At 48.5% G+C, this 21,339-nt stretch overlaps 1 long non-coding RNA gene across 1 annotated transcript; it reads left to right on the top strand.

Annotated features, from left to right (window-relative positions):
* The first annotated feature begins 6,638 nt into the window (after nt 1–6,638).
* Nucleotides 6,639–13,084, top strand: LOC125942301 (uncharacterized). Its single transcript, XR_007464980.1, has 2 exons — nt 6,639–7,253; nt 12,780–13,084. It is a non-coding gene; the product is annotated as an uncharacterized LOC125942301 (long non-coding RNA).
* Nucleotides 13,085–21,339: the final 8,255 nt, after the last annotated feature.

Raw genomic sequence — 21,339 nt, 5'->3', positions numbered from 1 at the left:
GAAGTGTTCGCATTTTTCTCACATTTATGCGAGACCACGACGCTGGACACATCGTGAATTTGGCGCAGAAAAGACGCTCAGTTGACAATTTGCCGGCCAGGTCTGCCAGGCTCACGGCGCCTGTAACACCACCACCCATTACAAAGTTACTAATTACGATTTAATACTAATTACGGAAATTATAATATATTTCATATGGCCTCAAACAAGGGCACTGCACCCGTCAGATGCGATTTTAATGCCGCCCGGAAGCTCAATATCATCTCCCTCGGCAGCCGGTAACGTCTGAGGGACTGGTCGCCGACGTCGTCGAGCGAAAACTAAGGCGAAACGCGCGATCCTTTCGCATAGGATCACTGCCAGGGAACGGAGAGCTGTGAGAGCAGCCCTAAAAGAGGAATGCAGAAACAAGCTGTTTTATGGACACTCCCAAATTGTGACAGAAAACTTCACTATGTAATATCCACACCTGTAAGTTTCGCTGCCTATCACACTTTGGTATGTTATCAGCGTTCATCGCCTCGTGGCTTCTCCTCAGCTGGTAAAACCGATGATGCCTCGCACAATTCAAATTTTGTTTGCGGAGGTTCAGGCAGCGGCATTACGACATGAAATGCACAAAGGCACGTACACATAAATTTTGGAGACCTGCAATGAATAATCATAGGTTAACGATGTCAGGACCTTTAGCCCTTACCTACACTGTCTACTAAAGCCCAGTCAAGGCTAACCAGTCAACATGACCACGATGCTCTCGCCAGCATTGCCAATAATTTTACCACCCTCATAAGAACACACACTCAAGTGCACGTCAGATACAGCGCAGCACCGTACTCGACACACATAGCGGTTCAACATTCTAGTTAGCTTCGGATTAAATCGGTTCAAGTCGTTGATCTTGCGACACTGACGCACTTTGTTCAGAGCAGTCGCTGCTCAAGTAGTATGATGCCAAGGCGGCGGAGGTGGTATCTAAGTGGCGCCCGACGCCTTTCTGTAAAATTCGAATGTGCCTCGCAGTACTCGCGAACTGCGGCTCAAGACGAACAGTCTCTTAAAATTTCGAACTAATTTGGGTGTTCTAAAACGTCATCAGCGTACGGCGTTCACGGCAGACGAAGGCTTCATCCAGCAATCTCTAATTACCCTTAATTGCGCAAGCTGATTTCAAGTTATACTTGCCAATTTCCTGATTTCATTACCCCATCTAATTTTCCGCCGTCCTCGACAGCGCTTCCTTTCCCTTAACACCCACTCTGTATTTCTGATGGACTACCGATTATCTGCCCTAATTTACGCGGCTGCTGCTCCTATTTTCCTCTTAATTTCAACTACACCTACCCCCGTTTTTTCTGATCCACACCGCTAAATACCTCTCTCTTAGCGTTCGGCATAACATTTTACCAGCGGAGCTGTTCTTAGTCGAGTGTGCGCATTCACGCAGGAGCAGAGCCGTAGAGGTCACGTGACCCGCTAGCCAGGACGACAGCAGCCACCATCGGAGCACGCGCCGGAGCAGAGGAGAGGCGCCGGAGTATAATAGCAGGTGTTTGTGCCAAGCGCTCTTCGCACTGTGGACGCCAGTCAGCCTCCGCTTGGCTCCCGGTTTAGCGGTAAAGACCGCAGAAGTGTTCATTGTTGATTCATCAACTTGGTTTGAATCGGCACTCTGAATCTAGAAGCACTCTATTCATCGTTGTTGGGACTTCAACGTGGATATAGATAAGGAATCTTGACTAATCGAAAAAGTAAAAAAGACATGCGCGACAGTCTCAGAAACAGAAAGGCTACAGCTCCGCTGTTCCGACAGATTTCACTTCGTGGAGCTGGTAGAATTTTTTTTCGCTCCATCGTTTCTTATTGCGGTCCTCAACTTATTCTGTCGCCGGTAGGAGACAACCAGTAGGTAAGCTGTACGAAGCAACAACGGACCTAATAAGAAAAGGCAAAACATGAAAGTGTCAAACTCCAGAGATCAGATAGAATTCGCTGAACTCTCGAAAGTGATATCCGAAAAGAAAGTGATATCCGAAATTATCAGTGAAAAGATTGAGGAAGCAGTAAATACGGACGCAGCATGAAATCAGTTAAAAGAAAGCTTGGCATAGGACAAGGCAATGTATGCACTGAAAGTTGAGCAGGGTATATCATCAGCAATTTTGATGACATAGTAAAAGCAGCGGCATTATTCTATATTGACCTGTACAGCGCCCAAAACAGCCAAGCTTTCATTCGAAATAGTGATCAACAGTACACGGAGGCTCCTTCTATAACTAGCCATGAAGTTGATGGGCTTTGCAAGACATGACCAGGGGAAAGTTGCTCGAGAAGCTGGAATAACCGTCGATTTAATAAAAGATAAGAGATATCATGCTTGAAAAGCTTGCAGCCCTTTATACGCAATGCCTCACAACTTCAAGTGTAGCAAAGCTGGAAGAACGCCAACAATATACTACTTCATACGAAGGGAGACGTTAAAATTGAAGAGTTATAGACCCATTAGATTGCTTTCGGTATTGTATAAATATTCACCAAGATAATTTCCAATAGAATCGGGGCAACACTCTACTTCAGCCAACCAAGAGAACAGGCTGGCTGCAGGAGAGGACATTCTACGATGGATCATATCCATGTCATCAATCAGGTATAGAGAAATCTGCGGAGTACAGTCAACGTCTCTTATGAAAAAGCATTTGATCAGCAGCATTTGACCAGCAGTCATCGAGACATTGAGTATGGATAACCGGTGCACCATTAGAGTTACAGAATGGATACCAAGAGAATGCAAGCGCAGTCGAGGACGGCAGAAACTAGGTGGATGATGAAGTTAGAAAATTTGCAGGCGCAAGTTCGAGTCAATTAGGGCAAGACAGGGTAAGTGGAGATCACAGGGAGAGGCGTTCGTCCTGCAGTGGACATGCATAGGCTGATCAAGATTATGATGAAGATGATGAACTTATTCTCACGCTTCAATGTTCGCCTCGAAGTTCCAGCCCCATATGATAGTACTCGAAGAATGGAATGGTTGTGCACTTTTCAATGACAGCGGTGAGGTCTCGGCCACTATTTGATAATGCCGGCCGTATATAATCCGACCATTATCATTCTTCCGTAAATTTCAGTCTCATGATCAAGGTTCCCTGTGCGTAAATGACCATGATAATACTCTAGAGCCTGGCTTCCGATCATAATTCTTGTTCGCTTGACAAGATTTCATAGAAGTGCCATACGCACTAGAAACAGCCCTTACGGAGCACACTGAACCAAAGGCTTTGCGAATTGCACGGCAGCAGCGCTCAGGGCTAAAAATGGCGGGGCCGAATTCACAAAGCGTATCGTACGTAAGTGCTCTGTGCCATTGGTCCACTGCTTTCGCTAATGATACGTGCAGCTTCAGAATTTGCTGAAATTTTCGCTCGCGAGCGATTCTAGCATTACAGGCTTTCCTTAATATAGGCAGAGGTGTCTTATTCATGTGAAAGTATTAAGCAAGGATCCCAAAATCTATCGTATGCAAGAAAAGCTCATGCTATACGAGTTATAATTTCTGAGGAATATGGTGGATGCGTTGCGAATATGGATGCACATATCCTGAGCATCTGTGGCACAGCTTGCTAATACATCACTGTGCGGAGGAACGCTCGTGACGAGAGTTCGGTTGCACTCACCACAGGAAAATCTTATAGGATCTTTTTTGACGTTGTAGAGCGGCACATTCACAGTGGCACTCGCCTAGTTACCCAAGTTGGCGTCAAAAAGATTTATTGACGACCAACACGGATCCAGTGGGACATACCCAGTGCTCCAAATTGGCGTGAAAGGGTTTCTTCGAAGCGCGGTGCCTACCCCGTCCCACATCTACAGAGACCCATGTCGGCAATAAAGAAATTCCTTGAAGAGCGGCGCGTATGTACGCATTCTAATATACTCAGTGGCCGATGTTGCAACACCGTAGAGGCTTGGGCTAGTCGCTACATGCTCGACAGGGGAACCGCGCAAAAAACACGAAAGACAAGAACGGAGAGACACACCAGCCAACGACCCACGTTGGTCCGATGGCTGGTTTGTAACTCTGTTACCTCAGCACAGCATCCCGATGCGCTAATCATTCGACCACGGACTTTCCAGTGACCCAGGCAGGCGAGGAAAACGGTTGCATACAAACATCCATAGATGCAAACATAGATAGACAGACAGATAGATAGATGGATATATGTATATATATATATATAATATATATGTAGATAGATAGATAGACCACAGAAAGTGTGGGAGAGAAAGAGAGAAAACACTTATTTCAACTGTCGAGGTCGTTGCTCTGGAGGTGGAGTTCGTGGGGCCGTCATTCCAGGACCCCACAGCCCATGGCTCATCGACAAACTTGCTGGCAAAACATGTAATGCTGAACTAAGTATAACTAATTTTAGTTATTGCCCACACACACACACACACCACACACACACACACACAAAGGGCTACACAGAAACATACAGAGATGCAAACATGAATATATAGATATATAGATAGATGGATAGATAGATAGAAGATAGATAGATATATCTACCAATCCATGCAAAGGGCTACATAGGACTACATTGAAACATAGATGCAAATATGGATGGATGGATAGATAGATAGATAGATAGATAGATAGATAGATAGATAGATAGATAGATAGATAGTGACACGTGTACTTGTTTCTCTTTAACCGGTGACGGCTTTTTCCGGTCTAGCGAATATTAAACGTTATTGCTCGGCGCAGGACGCGCCTGCATGTATATGAAGTTTCTCGAACGTTATCGATGCTTTTATCCGTTCTCTGTTGTAACCAACGCTTATGTAATCTATTTGTATGAGCGACGCGAATGGCCTAGTACTTTCTGGAAGACACGCGGGCACCAGAGATTACTCTGGAACCTTTGATGACTCATATGTAAAAGCCGAAGCGTTTCGCCGGTGATGAGATTTGACGATCACCGACTGTGTTCGCCGCTATCGTTGTGCTTCGAGTGCAACTTGCTTTTGTGAGCACAGGTTCGCCCAATAAAAAGTCCGTTTCGTCATTCACAGTTTTACGACTGTTTTATTGCGATAGCAATTATATGGACACTTCAACGGGATTTCTGCCGTCGGCGTCGTCGTCGCCGTCGCCGTCAGGTTCCGTATAGATTCCAAGGGCGATAAAATCGTCGCCGCGCGCCGTACGAGTAAAAGCGCGCGGGGGACGCGCGCTATCACGGAGAGCCAACTTACGGCGGAAAGCAAACGCGATTGTCGCCAAAAAGGCCGTGGGGGTATGGGGGGAGGGAGGCGGGGCGACGCTGTGCTACGGCACCAAATGCTTATCTTGCAACCCAGCGCAAGGAGAATTGGCAACGCAATCTCCCACGTGAAAGCAAAAAAAAAAAAAAAAAGCGGGCAGGCTGCGCGGGAGGGACGGGAGGAGCAGCTTCTACTCTGCCAACAAATACGCTTGCACTGGCTATGGTAGCCGTCGCCCGCACCGTCTCTTTTTTCTCCAGCACGGCCGGGCTCGACTGGTGCGCGCACTCGCTTCTTAAGAAGCGAGCGAGCGCGCGTGCCAGTCGAGCCCGGACGTGTCTCCACACGGATCTGACCTTTATGCGCTGTCCATTCGCCGCTCAGTTTCCGTTGAAGCGATAGACCGCACGATTCTTCGCCCGCTGCAGCGGCCGCGCCAGCGTTTTGACAGTCGTTGTCTGCGGTCATTCAGTGTGATCTATTCATGTTTGCTTGTGGGCGATGACACCACGCTTGTCAATTCAGTTAGAAAGCGAATGTGTCCAAGTTTATGCGGCCGATAAAACTACTCTACTATCCCTACTCCGAATAGCTCTCTACCAATTTGCTATCGCAATTGATGCTTCGCCTTTCGGGCGAAACTGCGACATTTTTTTCTTCACCGTCACTACTAATGGCATATTCGAGTGGCCATTTCAGAGCGCTCTGGCCGTGCTACAAAAGTGGTGAAAAACCACTTTAAAGCTGTATTACGACAATAAGCGGGAATGGAAGTGATGATCCTGCTTCATTATTATCAGAGTAACATGTTTTTGCGAGCGGTAACACGTAGTAACTGTTTTACATGACCTCTGTAGTGCTACCAGAGCACTCTAACACGACCACTCGAATATGCATGCCATAAGTGACAGTAGATAGATAGATAGATGGATATATAGATAGATACCGATACATTTCTAGGGAGAAGTACCCATGGATTACGAGGGAAAAAATTCTGGGGTTTTACGTGCCAAAACCACTTCTGATTATGAGGCACGCCATAGTGGGGGACTCCGGAAATTTGGACCACCTGGGGTTCTTTAACGTGCACCTAAATCTAAGTACATGGGTGTTTTCGGATTCCGCCTCCATCGAAATGCGGTCGCCGTGGCCGGGATTCGATCCCGCTACCTCGTGCTCAGCAGCCCAACACCATAGCCACTGAGCAACCACGGCGGGTGATTACGAGGGAAAGAACGTGTAATACGAGCCTTATTAGCATAGAGCTTTCTGAACTGCTTAGCTGGCATGGTGTAAATAAATTTCGACAGGACACATCTCACGATGGATTTCAACGTTAATGTAGTTACTATTAAAGCAATGCAGCGACACAAGGTTGTACCACCTCCGAAATGCGTCATGCATCATGTTTGTTTTACTTTAGCGTCGTTGACAACCTCAAAGTCGTGCCCAGTGCTCTTACAATTCTATATTATTGCTTGTTTTGTGTGCCCTCTCTGTCCGGAGTAAAAGAAAATTCTGCTGCTTGCTTTTCATCTTTCAGGAAACGGCTGCTTAAACATCCTAGTCAGCACAACCTCCATGTAATTTCTTATAAATTAGAATTCCTTTAGTATGCTTGCTAAAGAGCTGTCGACGCATAGCAACGGGTCATATTGGACATTACTTTGCATGGTTTGATAAATCACATAGAAAATATTCATTATGCAAAATTCACATATAGATATATATTTCTACAAGAAGGTGATAGTTTTGCTGCCGCAACGTATTCAATGGATAAAGTAAGCAATGTAGCATCAACTATCTACTTGGTAGTTTGTTACAGAAATCAGGTGTCATTTAACTTTTACCAGGCAATGTATAATCCTCCCTAACCATTTTCTTTTTTTTTTCAGGTCATGTAACACAAAACTTAAAGCACGAAATTGTATTTTTGGATGAAACCCACCACTGTGCCGTGATTCTAGTCCTGCCAATGTCTGACTTTGCGGGTTAGTTTTCAAGGTTACTTCTATTTTGCAGTTACTGTAAGAATCCACTTGCAAAAGCTCCACGGGGACTTCATCGGAAGTATGTTCCTGATCGTGTTGTAACTTAAGATTAATTTTTAAAAAAGCAGTATTTGGCTTCTGGTACACCCAACAACTAAATGGCCGATTGAGTAATGACTGCTACATCAGCCGACCCAGATCTCATTAGTTTCAAAATGTCCATAAAAATGTGCTTCCCGCTATGTTGCTGAATACAAGTAAGCAATATTGACTCTACATGCCGCCTCTTAGCCATACTTTGTGTATTACCGAGAAGCGCTAACAAACGCTAACGTGATACATTGCAGATGTCTGGGAGCGATGGAAGGTTAAGGGGAAATCCTAGCGTACTACAACACTTTGTACACTGCATTGTGAGCACAGCGCATGTACCTTAGCTTCGGAAGTCCCAGGGAGACCACTTTCAGTGCGGAGACCCCCCCCCCCCCTAATTGGGGTATACGAGTGCTATGTAGATTGGATCTGCCTATAATTTATTGGATTATGAAGCATTAGACGAACACTTTGTTATAAGTGCTTAGCCAAGAGTCGCACAGTCCTCTTGTGTTGGTCTCATGCAAATAGTATAGGAAGGGGATGTTAGCATAGAAACTGTAAATGCACCACACTTGCTGATGGAAAGCGCAATTACTCAAGAAATACAACGGAATAGGCCCATAGCATCACAGAGTGCAACTTGCAACTGAAAAACAAATTATTTCCACGTCTATGGGACCAATGTAGCAAAGCAATAACAAGGAATGGGAAACGGAGAGTACCGATCGCTACCAAGGCATGCCCAGCCAAATCACCCTTCGGCTGTGCAGGAAAAAGCAGAAGAAAGCAAACAGCGTGCAATCAGTGCAATACCTATTGCCCTTTAAAATTATGAAGTTAGGAAATATACATTTTTTAGTTCAGGGAACCGTAAAGCATACTCACAAATATGCTTCCAATGCACGCAATCTCAAGTGCTTCTAATATATCCCGTGTTATTTCGCTCCGCTCTTTGCTTACGATAGTACATACATTTCTCAAACGGTGGCTACCGATAGAAATAGTGCATGTGAAAGGCCAAGTGTCCATACATATTAGCCAATAAATACACATCTAACTTCCACCTGAAAGATCTCATAGAAAGTACAATGCCGTGAGCTTCTTATCCGAAACACTCATTAATATAATTATGGGGTTTTACGTGCAAATACAGCCATCTGATTTTGAGGCACACCGTAGTGCTCCGGATCAATTTGGCCCACCGGAGGTGATTTAACATGCATCTAAATCTAAGCACACGGGAGCTTTCTGTATTTCGCCCCCATTGAAATGCGTCCACCGTGGGTGGGATTTTATCACACTAACTTGTGCTTAGCAGCCCAGTGCCATAGCCACTAAGCAACCACGGCGGGTGAAACCCTCATTCCCAACTGCATGCACTCCCCTATTCTTGAAGGTTCCCTGTGGTGCTGGCGTAGATTTCAAATATCCATTGAAGCACACGATCAATGTGTCGTGCGTGGGCTTTTTCAGACGTGTGCAGACTAGATTACAAGTATACAACTGTGATAAAAATTGTAAATAGTAAATTCTTTTCTTTACATCAACACAGAATATGAAACCGTAACTTGAATTAACAACACACGGCAATGCATATTCAAGCCCTCGTACATTATACACGTCTTCGGTGACATTTTTCCAGTGAGTTGGCCACCAATGAGCCTTATATTTACCCATTGACACATCTCTAACGTTTATTGTATATAGTCGCAACACAATAAAATCAGAGTCAGTATGAGGGGACGACAAAGGTTCTTACTATGCGGGGTGTCATTTTCTTACGTCATACAGCATATGAAAAATCGCAGCGGTTTTCGGCAGCGGTTTTCGGCTTGCCGCGATGTACGAACTGCACGAGCGCACTATCGTACACGCCGCGACGGCCGCGCTCCTTCAGCATGCCGCGAAACGGCGGGCCTCCTGCAATATTTGTTGATTGCATGCCGCTAAACAAGTAGTCATGCCTGCGCTGTAGTACCGGTCATCTGTCTCTTTTAGCAACTGATAAATAACTGATGCAATGCATATATGAGCTCGGAGCAACATAATACCTGTGAATCGCGCTGCAGCGCGAGCTCGTGCGCTCGAACATCGATGTGCTGTAAACAATACTGCCTTGCTGCGTTCCCTCAACGCAGTAGCGCAGCCAGGATCTCTGCCAGGGGAGGGTTGACAGTTTGCCAATACCATCTAAACAGCACTAATTTCGAGTTCTTCACGGGAAATTGTCAAAAAAATGTGTTTTTGCGAGTGTGCAGACGATTGCGCGTCTTACATCTTAGTTGCAGTACTCAAATGCGCAAGGAAAGAAAAGGGGTTAAACAAAAGGGGGGCTTAAGTCGGCCTCAGGGTGGGGGGGTTATAACCCCCGAATCCCCCCCCCCCCCCCCCCCCCCCGTCGGTGCGCCACTGCCTCAACGTGCTGGCTTGAGGTCAACGATGAGCACATTGAACTCTCAAATCTGTGCTGCTCATAGTGGGGTAATGAAGTTATCTAGCGCGCCCGACGCTCCGCTTCCTGAGGCCTTGAAAGAAAATGGTTGAATGTGATGTTGGGATTAAGGCCTTCTGGCTCGTGTCAGCTCATGACGCTGCAGTAACGACGTTGACGCTTTTTCGCGGCTGAGCTAGGTCTCTCCGGATCGGCGTCGCCGGTTCCTTCTGCTTCCAGCATTACGTCCCACGGCACACGGAGAGTCCGTTTTCGTTAAACTAGGCTGCGGCCAGCTCGCAGCGTAGTCGGCGTGGTCTCTAAAAAGTGACGAGGCTTTTAGCACTCGCAACAGGGCCGAAAAAAATGCGAATCGACGTAAACCTGGGGCTAGAAACGCGCTTCGCCGCAGCCAGGGCTCAATACTACCCCAGCTGGTATACTACGCAGATATAACTTCTCTCGCCGCCACCAGGCGCCGCTATTATACCTTTATTTCTAGAGTTACTGTATATGCTCCCTACGGGAGCTTTGGTAGCATATACAGTAACTCTATCTAATTCCAGCGCAAGACGCCCATGGCAAGTAGAATAATTGTTGTTCTTGAACTAGATTAATCGACAGGGCGCACAATACTGGCACGAGAAATCGAAATGCATAATTTCGACAAGATGCAGTACATGAACTGATGAATATTCTCGAAGGGGCATTGCTTCTCAGCTGGACGCAACCTTGGGTCGACGTCAACGGATACGCGCAGATAGAGCAAATGGTTAGCATTATTTAGCTCGTGAGGGAGAGGGAAACACTCTCTCCCCTGAAGGAACTCTTCGACGTACGCGACAGCAGTGTCTCTAGAAAGATACCCGCGCTTCGAGACAAATGGTCACTTGCACTTCTTTGTGTTCGTTATGTACGTGGACGACACCCCTTGCAACAAAAACGACATGGCTGTGTAGTACAGCTGGGATCTGTTCAGCGACGCTATCGGAGTTGCCCGGCATCTCGCACATCATAGCTACAATAGAGCACGATAGCGGTGGCATGGTCACGTCACCATCGGCGACGGGTAGATGCTTACACTGTTCTGTGCCGGAGATGAACTGATCTAGGCCTATTCAAAATGAAATTGACTGATCCGGCCCGGAGTACTCGCAGTGGCACTGTGTTCCCGCCAAAAATCGATTCCTTGGTTGAGCTCCTTGCAGCACTTAGGCAAAATGAAAAAAAAGAAGTGCTAACGAAAGTGGCGTCACCGACGTTGATTCTGCCAATAAATTTGCTGTGAGCGTCATGAGCTCACCTCCAGCCCTTCTTGTGTGATGTGATCTTGTACAAGGTGATCTGACTTGCTTAGGGCAGTTTGTGGGTTTCTGACTTGCCATAGAGAGTTCGGAGCCAGTGTCTGCGAGACCTCTACAAAGGGGCCATCAGCGCTGGGTTATACGGCGTAAGCGACAGCTGATTGCACGACGAAGTCTGTGGTGAGGGGTATAAGAAGGGATCAGAAACGCCAGGTTTCACGGAGAAGTCGCTGGTGGTGGGCAACGGACAACAAACCCATAAATATTAGAGTGCTCATCTGGTATTGAATCGCCCAATGAATACTTAGAAAACTACTAAGAAGTTTTGGAAAAGGTGGCTACGCTCGGAGTCGTGCAGTCTGGCACAGAGTCTAAAGCACAAGCAGCCACATGGAACACGAGAGAATGGCACAAGGTGCACGCCCCGAGTGTTTAAAACATTTGGCTGGCGTTGGAATAAGAAATTGTGCGAACGATTGTGTGCCTAACGGTTCAAAAAAGAAATAAAATAGAAAGGTGGTGGCCTTATAGGTATAGCACCAGGCTGTTGTGCTACACGGAGGAGGTTCAATTCCACCATTGGTCACACTTTATCTTATTTTATTAAACGAAAGTGAGGCAGTAACATACCTACCTAGCTACATACCTTACGCAATATAGCAAGAATGGGACAACGATTGTTAGCATTAGAACACACGATCCACGGTTTTCGAGATTCCGCTGCAGTTTTGCATGTGTCAGGAAAGACCGGGGCGCACTCTCGACAGGATGTGCATACATTTCTCAAACGGTGGCTACCGATAGAAATAGTGCCAGTTAAAGACCAAGTGTCCACTCAAATTAGCAAATAAATACACAACCAAATTGTGCCTGAAGGTTTGCAATAGTTCTTAGGTTTTGCAGTGGGTCGACAAACAATAACCTCAGAACACTCAATTAATGATAAAGAAGGTTGTTGATACTAACACGCGACATTTATTACAAACCGGAAGTGAGAACATAATATCAAAAACCTACACAAACAGCAAAGCGTACAACACGTCTCAATATAACGTTAGCAAATCATAAGAACCGAAAACATTACGAGGCGAAACATTTCTTAACAGGTAGTTCTGTCAAGGAAGAACAATTCAGCGATGAGCGCTAGGTGGTCGAGGCGATCAGGTATGCGAAGACCATCTCCCTAAAGCATTCTAAAGTGATCTCCCTAAAGCGATCTTCGTTTGAGTGACGGGTCGCAAACGTCTACAAAATAGCTATCTCCAGCTAACCGAGAGGAGAAGAGAATCCCTCTGGGAACACTGAGGAGGAAGCGGCTGGAGACTGGGATGTCCTGGTCAAACAGCTGTACGGAGGCTCGGGCTCGTAGCCCAACCGCTCAAATTCTGCCAATGGGTGGAGGCATAAACATTTCTGCGATGACATAAATATTACAGAGGCGAGGAGCTTACGTTGTGTCATTACCGAATAGGATGAATGACATTCGACCCACAAGTGCGAACAGTTCCCATACGAGATAACGACGCGAATGGCTAGCATTGTCTTCGCACGATGCGGCAAATGATGCATTAACGGCTTTCTGATTTTTTCTACAGTTTTCGACATGACACTCATAGTTATCCTATCAGTATACATTTCGTTTATAGGACAACTTAATAGTGCCTTGTCTTTATTTGTTGTTGTGTTATTTTCCAGGACGAAGAAGCATGGAACTGCGAGTCTGGAACTCGTCCATTCATACTGGCCCATCCCATAAATGTTTAAAGCACTACTACAGCGTAGAAAGTCACGGACATGTCATTTACAAACCCTACTGCCAGAAGTTAGTTTTGAACAAACACCCATCTCTGCAGCCACACCAGCAGCTGCAAGGACAAAAGCATTCGCTTACTATAGCACATAAACCCTCGGGGTAGCTTTGGCATAAAAATGGAAAGCACATGGTAAAGTACTTACACATAAAATGTTTGTGTTGAAATAAAGTACAGCTAACACTTGGATGCATTCGCTTTATGTGCACAGAAGATGAGGAGGAGAAGGAGGACGATGAAATAAATTTAAATAAAATAAGAAAAAGCCAGCAGATCCTACGCCCTGTGGGAATCGATGTTATGCGAAGCAGTGTGCGGGAAGCCTACCAAGCTAACGAAACGACTGAGAGCACCAAGACGTAGGCGGCTCTTTCATGACCTACATGACACGCATGCCATGAAATTCATGTCACGAGTCCTCAGGTGCCCCTTTAGCTACATCGAAGAGACCTAAAGGCGAAAGCCTGAGTCATGCTCATGACTATGACTTCGACCATCAACCTTTAGCCGTTTCCTTTACTTAGTACCACATTGGAACCCATTCCATTGGTTTTTGAGTGTTAATCCTTTTTCGCTGAATCATTGCCACTTTTTTTAAGTCATGCTCGCGACTATGACTTCTGCCACCATCTTTTAGTGTTAACGTCACTCAGTGTCCGCGCCCCAACCTATTTCAGTGGTTTTGGAGTGTTAATGTTTTTTCGCGGAGTCATCATTTTTTAGCGTTTATGCGCGAAGGCCCTCCCGGAAAAGGCTCGTGAACGGCCTTCGGAGAACAGTTTCGTAGACGCAGCACACTACGCCGATGGGCAGGCCTTCGCTGCAGTTAGCGTAGACCATGAAAGTCAAGTAACGAACGCAATCTCGGTTAGGACGACGTCCTCTGCGATCGCAGAGCAGGCTGCAATAGCGATGCCCTTATTGGACGACAAGAGGACTCACAGTGATCAGGTTTCCAGCCCACATGGGGCAGATCGAGGGTCCCCCACCCAACCTCAATGAGCCGGTACACAGTGCTGCGCGAGGGATCATCAACCGTGTAGAACCGGGCAGCGTGACGATGGGGGTACTGACAATCATGACTCTCCTTCCTCGTACAACGAAATTACTAAGCACTTTTACTTGGCTTGGAGGATCTACCTCCTCCCACATTGTAAACTCAATAGACCTCTGGCTTTAACACTAAGGCTTCTACAGACGGGTGCATACCCAAACCCCATACTTCTTCAAAAGATGTACCCCGAAATTCAGACAAAAAAAAATGAATGTGCACTATGCAACGACTTAGCGAACTTACCTCACATGTTCTGGCGGTGTCCAGGACGATGAAAGTATCACCTCTTCACGCTGGGATGTGGTTCTACGCAGCCCCAACCTCGAAGAACAGTTAAAGGTTGTCCGATGGGCCCGCGACGTGGCGGAGAGGCTCGGCCTCTCTGTCCCGGCGTGGGAGCGGCCCGCTGCGCGCTAGCGCGCGCCCTAAAGGACCCTAATAAAGTTTTTAATTAATCCATCCATCCATTACTTTTGCTCAGTCATGGTCATGACTATGACTTTTACCATCATCCTTTAGTGTTTCCTTCACCTAGTACCCACCTCAGCACACATTTCAGTGATTTTTGAGTTTTAATCTTTTTTCGCTGAGGTATCGTCATTTTTTCTCAGTCATAGCCATAACTACGACTTCTACCATCATCCTTTAGTGTTTCCATTAAGCAGACCCGGTGGCTAAGTCAGCGAAGGCGTTGCGCTGTTAAGCTCAGTCATGCTCATGACTATAATTTCTACCATCATCCTTTAGTGTTTCCTTCACCTAGTGTCTGAACCCATTTCAGTGACTTTTGAGTATTAATCTGTTTTCGCTGAGTCATTGTCCTTTTTTCTAATTCATGCTCGTGGCTTTTACTTGGCTCGGAGGATCAACCTCCTCCCATATTGTAAACTCAATAGGCCTCAGGCTTTAACACTAAGACTTCTACAGACGGGGACATACCACTGTCTGTAGATCGCGGGATCGAAACCCAGCCGCGGCGGCCGCCTTTCGATGGAGGCAAAATGCAAAAACACCCGTGTGCTTCCGTTGTAGTGCACGTTAACCCTTTCAGGGTCAATGACGTACATGTACAGGGTCGTCCACTCTTGGGGTGAACACGGCTCAGCGTGGCAAAGCTCCGCGGAGCGCCAGTGCTTCCGGCGCGGCCGCCCATTGAAGCGAAGCGTCGCAGGCGCATAGGCACCTAGGTGAGGTGCTTCGCTCGGCTGCTAGAGCCCTACAGTGGCTAGAATGGGGAAGTGTGTTGAACGCGCCGGCTCGCGCATGGCTCTTTGGGAGGAAACCGCCGGTTGGCGCTGACACACGCTTACACGTCGCCGCGACGCGGGGAGCCGCCGCAGTGCAAGGGTGCTGCATGCAATGCGATGATCCGCGCGCGCAGCCTAATATGCAATAACAAAAAAGAAAGCTTCGTAATATACTCGCTCCTGCATGGCGGTAAATGGCAATAGAGTAGCTATGCTAGCCCTTTCGTAATTGAAAAGCGCCAAGGTAACAATCCGATTGAGCGCGCGTCGATGGTAGAATGTAGCTTGCTTTAACCGATTTACTCCCGCTGACACCTTATTGAACGCAAAGCAAGAAAATTCCCAGTGTTCTCAGAAGCAAGGAGGAGGAGGAATAAACTTTATTTAGGGAAATGAGCAGACGCTGAAATCGTCCGAGGTGGGCGGCGTCCCTAGTCCAGGATGCCGTGGGCCTGAGCCGATATCTTGGCCCTGCTCACCAGGCGATGCTGGTCTTCAGGGCTCGGGCTTGTCAGCTGGGCCTCCCACTGCTCGACGGTTGGTCCGGTGATGGGTGGTGTCGATGCGTTTTGTTGACATTCCCATATCATATGGTAGAGGGTATTGGGCGCAGAGCAGAAGGCGCATCTGTGAGTATAGCTCGTAGGATACATGGCGTGTAGCAGGGTGCCGTGCGGGAATGTGCCGGTCTGTAATTTGCGGAAGATCACTGCCTCTTCTCTTGTTAGCTTGGGATGCGGGGGTGGGTAGATCCTCCTGCCCAGTCTGTAATGACTCAGGATATCGGAGTATCTTTTCGGCACGCTATCATGTTGGTCTGCCGGTGCTCGTGAACCCGGTGGGATAGCCCGGAGAATGTGATCTCGGGCAGCAGCGTTAGCCGCTTCATTACCCGCCAGGGACTCGTGTCCCGGGGCCCAGACAATGTAAAGTTCTTGAAAATTGTCTAGTTTTTCGAGGATGCTCAGGGCTTGTTTCGAAATGCGGCCCTTTTGGTAATTTCTGCATGCTGTTTGCGAGTCCGTGATGACTGTGATGTGATCTTCCTCTCGCTTACCCGTAGTGGCTGCCAGGGCTATCGCCGTTTCTTCCGCGCAGTCGATGTCTGAAGTGCTTACCGAGGCTGCTGCTACCTCTTGTCCTTGGCCGTTGATCACGCTGATAGCGTGGGCCGCTCTGTTCTTGTACTTTGCCGCGTCGGTGTATCTGACTTCTTCTTGTTTTGATCCTTCGTAGGCCTTACGTAGAGCTTGCACTCTCACTCGCCTCCTTTCTCTGTTGTATTCAGGGTGCATGTTTCTCGGGATGCTGGCCACCGTGATCTTCTCCCTCAGGGGCAGAGGAACCCGCTGTTTTCTGGACTCATATTCGACTGAGTAGCCCAGTCTTATTAGGGTGTCCCTGCCCGTGCTGGTGAGCTTGAGTCGCTCTATCTGGCTCGTCTTGTGGGCCTCTGCTAGTTCCTCCCAAGTATTGTGGATGCCCAGGCTGAGTAGCTTCTCCGTCGACGTTGTCGGTGGAAGCCCCAGTGCCAGCTTGTAAGTCTTTCGTATTAGGATGTTCAATTTGTCTCTCTCGCTGTTCTTGAGACCCAGGTACGGGGTGCCGTAAGTGACTCTGCTGATTATCAGGGCTTCTATCAATCTGATTGTGTCCTGCTCTTTCAGGCCGTGCTTTTTGTTAGTCACTCTTCGCACCAAGTGCGCGACTTGGGTAACTGTCGCTTGCAGCTTTTAATGGCGGCGAGACCGGCACCGTCCTTCTGGAAAGTGAGGCCCAGAATACGGAGTACGTCCACCTTGGGTATGTTGACTCCATGTAGGGTCAATGTTGGGTCTGGTGTCTCCTGCGGAGGCCGCCCTCTTGTCCTCCTTTTGAGGATCAGGAGCTCCGACTTTTCCGGCGCGCATGAAAGACCGCAGCGGTGTAGATAATGCTCGGTCCTGTCGATGGCTTCCTGCAGTGCGTCTTGTTGGTCGCCCACCGATCCCGTACACGTCCATATGGTCAGGTCGTCTGCATATATTGCGTGATGGATACCCCTGATGTTCTCCAAGAGCTTCGGCAATCCCCTCATCGCTATATTGAACAGCAACGGGGAGATCACCGACCCCTGGGGGGTTCCTTTGGGCGGTATTTGGAACTTCTCGGTCCTGAGGTTCCCCAGGCCTATGGTCGCCGTTCTACCCGTCAGGAAGTCCCGGACGTAGTTGTATGTCCGCCGTCCGCAGTTGGTCCGCTGTAGGCTGTTTAGCACTGCTTCGTGTGAGACGTTGTCGAAGGCTCCCTTCACGTCGAGTGCCAGGATGGCACTCTTGTGGCGTGTGCTGAGGCCGTCGATGACTTGTTCTTTTAGCTGAAGTAGAATGTCCTGGGTGGAGAGGTTTGGTCGGAAACCGAACATAGTATTCGGCAGGTGCCCCCCTTCTTCCAGGTAGGGCGAGAGTCGATTGTGGACCATGTGCTCGAAGAGTTTTCCCGCGCACGACGTGAGAGAGATCGGGCGCAGGTTCTGTATCTTGACGGGCTTGCCGGGTTTCGGGATCATCGTTACGTCCGCGTGCTTCCAGGAAGCCGGTATGCTGCCGGTCTGCCAGCTTTCATTGATATATTTTAGTAAACTCTCCGTCGCCCCGTCGTCCAGGTTACGGAGGGTCTTGTTGTTAATTTTATCCCTGCCGGGCGTCGTGTTTCTCGTGATATTGTTTAAGGCTGCCATGATCTCCGACTTGGTGAAAGGTTGGTCTAAATCCGGATTGGGTTCCCCCTCGTACTCCGGGTGAATGACTGGCCGCGCCTTCCGTTGTTGTTCGTCTCCGAGGTATTTCCCGGTGATGGCTTCGAGCACTTCTTCCTCGGTGCCCTGGAAGTTGTGTATAAGTCTTTGTATGTGTTGCCCCGTGACATTTCTTGATTCCGTCTTCGCCAGAAGGGTCTTTAGAATGGCCCAGGTCTTTCGGTTGCTGAGGGTTCCCTGTAATCGGTCGCACACTTGATTCCAGTTCTGACGTGCGAGTTTTTCAGCACACTCTTCCGCCTGCCGCGAGACTGCGGCAATGCGGATCTTGAGTTTGCGGTTTCTCTTCTGCTTCTTCCACCTCTTCAAAAGTCCACGCCTGGCCTCCCAGAGGTGAAGTAGGTGTGGGTCGACGTCGGGATTGTCCGCAGTGAGTTGGATGGTCTTTGTGTACTTGGTAACCAAGTCCACCACGTTCTTGGTCCACTCCTCGATGTCCTCTAGGCTTCCGGGGTGTTCATATTTTCGGAAAGCGGGCCAGTCCGTAATTTTGGCCTGACCTAATCTCACGGGGGTTTTGTGGTGCGTGATTTCGGTCTGGATGATGTGATGGTCGCTGCCTAGAGTCTCTTCCAGTCTCGACCACTCGACTTGCCTTAATCCAGTGGAGAAGGTCAGGTCTGGGCTGGTGTCTCTGGAGACACTGTTGCCGATTCTAGTTGGTATTTGAGGATCGGTCCACAACGTCAGCTGGTGGTGTTGTGCCGCGTTGTGCACGTCCATACCCTTCTTGTTGGTTGATCGGTAGCCCCAAGCTACGTGTGGAGCGTTAAAGTCGCCCACCACAAGGAGTTTTTGACCCTTCGTGACTTTCTTCACTTCTCTCAGGAATTTGTCCAAGTCCTTGTAGGCTGTCGCGCGGAGGACTATATACATTCAGGATGTAGATGCTCTGCAGGGTTTCTTGTGAGGAACAAGCTCAATCAGAGTGTGTTCAATTCTGTGGTTGATTTGGTGCTGCTGCGTCGTGTGATGTTTCTTGATCAGGACGGCGGTCCGGGTCCTTCCTGAGGCAATGTGCGTTTCGTAGCCGCGCATCGTAATATTGTTGGTTTCTGTTTCCTGTAACGCGACGACGTCAGGTTGGTGTAGGGTGCATAGGTGAAACAAATTTTGCCGTTTCCGATTTATTCCTCTGCAATTCCACTGCCAAATTTTGAGGGTTTGGGTCGCTTCTTTCTTCTTTGCTATTTTACTCGCCATCTTGGCTTCCCAGAGTCTCGTTCATCTGGGCTTCTCTGATGGGGTATTTTGGCTTTTTTCTTGCCTGCTCTTTGTCCTTTTCTAGGATGGAGATGCGTTGGCTGAGCTCGTTGCCCATCTGGGTGATCTCCTGGCGGAGCGTTTGTACGGCTGCTTGGACGGTGGCTGCCACAGATTTACTTATGGTGTCGACGGCCTGAGCGAGTTCGACTCGGAACTCATTTCTCAGTTCGGCCTTGTCTTCAATTCGGGCCTTGTTCATCTTGTGCTCTATTCCCGATTCTAGGTCCTCTATCGGGGGAGTATGTTCCCTCGGCGGCGTTAGTGTTGTGGTCGGTTCCTGCTGCTTCTGCAATTGTTCAATGAGATGTTGGAGCTTCACCTCCAGGGCTTGTTCCCTGGCCTGAGCTCTTCTGTCCCGTTCCTCCTGACGTCTTTCTTGCTCTTCTAGACGCTTCATGAGCCCTTCATTCCGCTTCATCAAGTCGGCGTTTTGCCTTCTGAGGGAAGAGATGGTTTCCTCGTATCTTGAATTTCGCTCTTGTGTCGGCAGTGAGGGAAACGGGTCGGTTGTCGACTTAGAACTGGCTATCACTTCCGCCCAGCTGATCTTCTGCTGATCTTGCTGTGGCTTATTTGTTCCATACACCGAGGAGCTTGAACTTGTCTCCCTTGTTATAGATGGCTGTCGGCCTCTTGATTTGCTTCTCTCCCTGACGTACAGGGGCGGCGGTCTTGGCTTGAGCCTTTTCTCGCACTCCTTGCTTGCCGTCTCGTGAGGTAGTCCGCATAGTTTGCACTGCAACTGGCAATCATGGTCTGCTTGTGGGTTCTGCACCCCGCACCGGTTGCAGATAGGTTTATCTGGGTTGGGGCATACGTCCTGCCGGTGGCCAATTTCTCCGCAGGCCTTGCAATACTGTACCGATCTGCGGTATGGGCGGCAACGTGTGTACGAGCTGGCCACCTTCACGTAGAAAGGGACGTGCGGACCTTCGAAGGTTATAACTGCTGAGGTGGATTTGCCGAGCATCCTCGCATGCAGGATGCCACAGTTGTTGGCTGCCAGAAGTTCCGCAAGTCGTTTCTCCGTCGTACACGCAGTGATACCGTGCACGACTCCACGCACTGTTCCTGGGAGCGGTTTGATGTACGGCGTCATTTCGTATGTGGCCGCCCCTAGTTCGATGCCGTTGATGGAACCGAGCTTGAGTGCGTAGTCCTCGTCGGCGGTGCTGGCAATTATCAGGTTCTGCTTCCATTGCGTTTGGATGGTTACTTTCGCGCAAAACTCTTTGAAAGGGGAACCACTTGCCCTTGCAAGTCCCTCGGTGATCTTCTCGTCCGGCCAGCTGGATAGCTTCATGCCGGTTCTTGGTCGGTACACCACCTTGTAATCATTATCTGGCAGCGGTGGCGTCGCGCGTCGCGGCGGTGGCTTGCCGCTGGTTCGGCTTCCCTGATCTTGCTGACGTTGCTGGTTGCTGTTGGCTTGCATGCTTGATTCCACTCTCGGGTTGCTCCTCGCGTTAAGTCCTCCTTGCTGGTTCTGGGAGTTTCCTTGCTTTCCTCCCTCTTGTATGCGGTCCTCGTTTGGCGACTTCTTGTTTTTCCTTGCCTTGATTGCTTGGAACCATGGGCCAGCTTGACTCAGCGTCTTCCCGCTGTTCTCATCGAATTCCATGTTGCTCTGGTCCGCTGTCGAGTCTTGACTATTGTTCTCTATTTCCATTTCGTGAGCATTGTCGTTCGTTGCACCTGCCATTCTCGATGCTCGCGAGGCCACGCAGGCCCGCTCCTGGGGCGCGTGCGGCGGTCGGAGAATGGCGTTCGAATATGTCGAGGTGCTCGTTGCTCGGTGGGTCAAGATAAACAAATCCACTCACCGCTGTAATTGTGGTATCTTTCGATGCCGCTTGCCTTGTTGAGTTGAATGACACAAAATCGTGAAGTTTGGTTAAGGTTAACCGCAATAACTCGCGATAAAAGCAGCAGCCCATGTGAAGCGCGTCCGCTTCACTCGGCCCCCTGGTGGCTTTTTTTCAGGGTTAAAAGAACAATCAGAAAATGAAAGTATACCAGCCAACCATAGAAACCCCCCAAAAAGCAAACGTTCAAGTTTTACAGAAAATGCTATCAGCAC

The sequence above is a fragment of the Dermacentor silvarum genome, chromosome 1 (assembly GCF_013339745.2).
Source record: "Dermacentor silvarum isolate Dsil-2018 chromosome 1, BIME_Dsil_1.4, whole genome shotgun sequence".
NCBI lineage: Eukaryota > Metazoa > Arthropoda > Arachnida > Ixodida > Ixodidae > Dermacentor > Dermacentor silvarum.
Note: the sequence above shows the minus strand (reverse complement) of the source record. Positions and strands in the feature narration are given on the sequence as shown.